Raw genomic sequence first — 6,068 nt, forward strand, 5'->3', positions numbered from 1 at the left:
CCTAAAACATTCATCTTATCTTGTGCAGAAGTGGTTGATATGCCATTGCACACAGCTTCAAAAACCGTTTTCTATTTTTTTACTTTCATTAGAAGAAAAGTTATAGGACTGAGAACTTTGATTTTTCGAGTGCGCCAATACTTTTTTGATTCACTGTACATGCTAATAAAGTTATGCAAAAAAAATATTTGATTTGTTAAAACATGCCTAAAAAAATGTGTTGAAATAGAAAGTATTACATTTTGTTACAGTTTTGCTCTTCAGTGCATATTTAGATAATATTATTTATTACAATATATTCATCAGTTTAATTTTGTTGATGAGTTTCTATATTCGAAACTATTCGGGCTATTCGGGTCAGGTTCTTCGATTTCGATGTAACTCAAATATGTTGCTCTCTGGTCAAAATAATGACCAATGTTTTTCAAGATTTATCGGTAATTTTGTTTTTCGGCTCAAAATCGATTTTTTTTTAATTATATAAAATTTTTTTTTTAAATGCTCATAACATAGTCAAAAATGAACCCATTTTAATGATTCTGGGTTCAAAATGATCGCCATTACTTACACGAGCGATTTCACGTAGAAACAATTGCAAAAACGTTGTTGAAAATTTTTTATTATGCAAAAACAAAAAAGATTCCAAATTTTTTCGAAATTCAATATTTCAAAAAGTGTATTTTTTTTTTAACTTTTTCCAAACCAAGAGAACACCTCAAACTTCAATTGAGCTGAATGTCCAGTAGCTAAAATGAGTTGTTTTTGAGTAATGAATTTTTGAGTAAAAGCCTGTTTCGCACTTTTTGTTTTTTGCAAAATAAAAAATCGTCAACTACTTTTTGCAATTGTTTTACATGAAATCGCTCATGCAAGTAATGACGATCATTTTGAACCCGAAATCATTCAAATCGGTTTATTTTTGACTAAGTTATGAGTTTTCAAAAAACAAAAAGTGCGAAACAGGTTTTTTACTCAAAAACAACTCATTTTAGCTACTAGGCATTCAGCTCAATTGAAGCTTGAGGTGTTCTCTTGATTTGGAGAAAGTTAAAAAAAACAAAAAAAATACACTTTTTGAAATATTGAATTTCGAAAAAATTTCGAATCTGTTTTGTTTTTCCAAAATAAAAAATTTTCAACTATGTTTTTGGAATCCTTTCTACATGAAATCGCTCGTGTAAGTAATGGCGATCATTTCGAACCCAAAATTATAATTTGAAGTATTTTCCTAATATTGCCTGTCAGACCGATATTCATTTCTTGCAACACGACTTAAATAATCTTGCCGATTGGGGTCGCAGGAATAGATTCTCGTTGAATATTAGCAAAAGTTGCCCCATGTCTGTTCCTAGATCAATCGTATTATACTGTTTTTAATCACCAACTTATTTCAGTAATCAGTTTTGTTAATCTTGTTAATCAAAGGATTTCAGTAGAAGGATTTTAGTGGTTCCATTGACTCTACCTAACAAAACTCTCCCTGTTCAAAATCCATTTGATCTCCACGTGCTAACAGCCAATTAATTGTCTTTCTTATGCACCTCTAACCAGAACACTTATGGAGTTTTCATCTCCAAGGACTGTCTTCAAATCTTCCAGAGATGCTCTGCACGTTTTTATATAATATAATATAACGCCGTGACAACATACGCATCAAGCTTTTCGCCCGACAATAATGCGGTAGAGAACTTTAATGAAACTTCATAAAGCTATTAGTCATGTGAGTGACAATAAGGCTCCTGGAGAAAATGGTATAACCACAGAGCTACTGGAATCTCTCTACGAGAACGGACTTCAAGTTCTACAGCACTTCTTTCTAAGAATATGGCGCCGAAGTTGCATCCCGGAAGGGTGACTTGTAGGGTTGGTAACTCCTATTCACAAAAAGGGCCATATATTGAACTGAGAAAACTACCGTGGAATCACACTCTTAAACGCCACATATAAAAGCCTCTCTCAAATCCTCGCTTCCCAGCGAACTGCGGTAGCAGAAAAAATCTTGGATGAATACCAAGGCGGCTTTCGCCCAGGTCGGTCAAAAACAGAATGCTAACACAAATTTGGAAAAATGCTATGAATGCAATTTGTACGTGCGCATCTGCTGACTGACTTTAACGAACTGTCTTTAATCTTCTTCTTCACTATGCGATAAGAAATGAAGTCTAGTTTGGAAACCGTCTCAGTCGATCGGGAATGCGGCCGATATCGCAATAGTCGTAAGGAACAAAAGGTATCTATTTGAAACCTTTTGCTATATTGAAAGTCGTGCAGAAGCAGTTGGCCTTAGAATAAAGGTAAAACAAAATATCTAAAGATCTCACGCATCGAAAAGAGACGAAATCCTGAAAATATCGAAATCGAGATATTTACCTTTGAGGAAGTTCAACACTTCAAATATGTTTTTTTTGGTTAAATTACAATCTGTTAAATTGAAACAGTAAGCAATTATTTTTAAAGTTGTATTTGAATTATTTGTTCTAACCAATATTAGAAAACATTTAATTTTGCTTCAGATTAAATTCAGCTTATGTTATATATATTAATATATATTATTTTCGAAGTGTTATAATTTTTCAATTTTTTTTTTTTCATATTGTGAGTTCTGTTAGAGTTAATCGTTTTAATCTCCGATTGTGGTAGTTTGCGCATTTGTTCATTCTGATGATTTCTTAGTCGTTGTATATGCTTTATTTTCTAATTGTGTCATCCATTGTGTCGATATTGAGGGCGTTGTTATTCTTTGAAGTATTTAAGATTGGATCCTTTGAATTATTTTGAAATTGGTTTTTTTTTTCTGTGCCCCAGATTTCTGTGCCATATATCTAAATGGGTGAGATAATTGCTAAGGCTTAATTTTGAGTTTCTAGCCAACAGCCAGTAGGTTGTCTGAACTTGTTTTTGATTTTATTTCGGTTATATCATATATATAGTATGTCGTTTCCAATTTAGTTTTTCATCTATAGTTATACCAAGATACTTTACACTTGGGAAGGCTTTTATTTTTTTATAGTTAGTTTATGTTTCTTAGGATTTCTGTTTGTACATATATGTTATTTGTACCGTTTTATCTTTGTTGACTTCTATTCCCCATTTATCGAGCCATGTTACAGTGTCGCTTATTGTTTGTTGAAGAATGTCAGTAGCTTTTTCTTCAATTTTATCTGATGCTATTGAGACCGTGTCATCCGCAATTTTTTGTTGTTGGGATCGGTATATCTGCTGTGAATATCAGGTACAATAAAGGTCCCAGGGCACTACTTTGAGGTACACCTGCTGTGATTTGCATCATACCTGAGCATTCGTCTTCAAACTTTATAAAAAATTTCGGTTTTCCAGGTAGCTATTGAGAATGGTGAAGTGATTCCGTTGTAATATTTTACTGAGCTTATGCAGTAGTCCTTTATGCCACACCCTGTCAAAAGCTTTTGCAATATCTAGGTATACAGCTACGCAGAACTCTTTATTAATCATATCATCTAATATTTTGTTTACTTATTGTTTACTATGAATTTGCTGCACAGTTGAATGATGTCGTTTAAATCCAAATTAATGGCTTGGTATTATACATATTTTGCTCTGTCAGTATTTTGTCTAATCTGGCAAAAAAATTCTTTCAAACACTATTTGCGAGTGTTAATAAAAAATTACGGTTGCAGTAACGATGCAAAACAAGATAAAATATTGGCAGCAAACAAAACATATTACAGCCACACAAAATTGCTGAAGTCTAAACTACGAGTACTAACATGTGAATGTAAACTTCGCCTCTACCAATCAATAATACTGCCGGTGCTGCCGTACGGGTGCGAGTCCTGGAAAATGACAAGCAAAGACGAAAGAAACTTAAAGTGCTCGAGCGAAAAGTGTTCCGAAAGGTGTTTGACCCCATACGCTACAACGATGAAACGTACGGAGGAGTTGCTGAAACTATGCCGGGGAGAAGATTTCATTGAATCCCAAAGGTTTTGATGGTTAGGATACACTGTGCGAATGGAGGGAAGCCGCCCTCAAAAATCCTCTTGTGATACAAAATCTTTTTATGAATAAAATCTTTTCATAGATATAATAAAATTAAATGTAATGAGAGCTACCTACCACGATTGCTCGTAGATTATCCCAGTATGTGTATGATTATAAAACACATTTTTATTCGTTGTTTTTTATAAGAATATAGTGCGTACTACAACAAGAATAAAATAACGAAAAGTTTCAAAAGGTTTAACATTTTTATCATAACTTTTTATTCTCCAATCCATTTGTATAGCCACAGCGAGAACAATGTGCTGCTTTCAAGATAGTGGTGAAGGTGAATGGTAACCCAAATGCGGATGGAGTCGACCTCTGGACCATACCCAGAGAAGACCCAAGAAACACCTATCAGAAAGATGTATCTGGTGTTATTTTAGCTGTCTGGGGACTAGCGATATCGACATGGTTTGACAGCTCAGGATGGCAAACTGTTGTTGCTTTGGTTGAAGTGGTTAAGTACTTCCACAGAAATAATCCTAATTAGTGACCAGCACCGTTTTTTCCAAGTCAAATCCATTTAGTGAGGTCCAAGTATAGCAGCAAATTCTTTATCTCGATGTCTGAGATCTCATTAATTTGCTGTAAGAAAGGCTTAACAAAGGAGCGGAGTCGTGCCCTAGCTAGCCCTGGACATTCACATAAGTAGTGGAAAAGACTTTCCTTTGCCCCTTCCGCTTGACAGCTTCTACAGATAGGATTGAAGGGTAGATTGAGTCTAGCTGCATTATCCCCTACTTTCCAATGTCCTGTAAGGGTTACAGTGATGCGTGAAATGTTTGGCCGAGAACATCCTAACAGATCATTCGTCCTTTGGATTTTGTATTACGGCCATGTGTTTTTTGTTGTAATACATGTAGTTAGTTGCTTCCATCTCCTTTCGCCTAAAGCATGATAGTGTGAAGCAATGGATACTTTTAATGTGTTGAGTGGGGTGGAGACTGCCACCGCCTCTGCTTTTTCTAGTGTCGAACCTTTCCTTGCTAGCTCATCCGCTATCTAATTACCCCGTTTGTTCCTGTGACCGGGAACCCATATCAGAGTGATTTCAAGCCAATAACTAAGCATTTCCAGCTCCTCTCTACACTGTAAGACTAGTTTGAATGAAATGGAGTTGGAGTCCAAGGCTTTTATAGCTGCTTGACTGTCTGAGAAGATAGCTACCCTTGCAGTAACTTCCTTGTAGAGATTTAGTGATTTGAATGCTTCTCTGATGGCTAACAGTTCTGTCTGGAACACGCTGGCATAGACAGGAAGACGAATTGACTGAGATAGGTTGAGCGGCTCCGAATGGACGCCAGCTCCCACACCATAGTTCATCTTAGAACCATCGGTATAGATTTCGATATCGTATCTTCCAATCACTTTCCCTTCGCTCCATTCGGCTCTCGGGGGAAAACGTACCGTAAAGCCTTTCTTGAAGTTAAGGTCGGGGACTGTGTAGTCCGATCTGTTTTTGAGCAGTGAGGGTCCCTGTAGGAGGATATTACTGTGACCGTACGACCTTGTTGTCTAGCTTCCTATGTCTCTGAGTCTCACCGCGCTGCAAGTAGCTATTGTTTTAATGTGTAAATCTAATGGTAACAGATGAGTTAGTACATTGAGCACTTCATTAGGACTGGTGCTAAGCGCGCCTGTAGTTAAGATACACGCTGTTCTTTGTATCTTGTTCAGCTTACTTTTGTTGTTTTTCTTTTCTGTTGCAGGTCACCAAACTAGTGCCGCATATGTTAGTATTGGCCTTAAAATGGCTGTATACAGGAGGGACCAATTGGATAGTTTTGGTTGGAGACCCCTTTTTTGCCGAACATTCTCTTACACGTGTAAAAAGCCATATTCGCTTTTTTTACTCTGTACTCTACTTTGGATTTCCAGCTGAGTTTTGGGGTCTAGGATAACACCTAGGTATTTTGCATGTTGGGTTAACTTGAGACTGACGCAGTTTAGTTTTGGGAGATTAAAGTTTGGTTCCTTAGTTTTCTTGGTGAATAGCACCAGTCCATTTTTCTCCGGTTTGCACTTAAACCACAGTCCGTGGCCCA

This window comes from Anastrepha obliqua, chromosome 6, assembly GCF_027943255.1.
Source record: "Anastrepha obliqua isolate idAnaObli1 chromosome 6, idAnaObli1_1.0, whole genome shotgun sequence".
NCBI lineage: Eukaryota > Metazoa > Arthropoda > Insecta > Diptera > Tephritidae > Anastrepha > Anastrepha obliqua.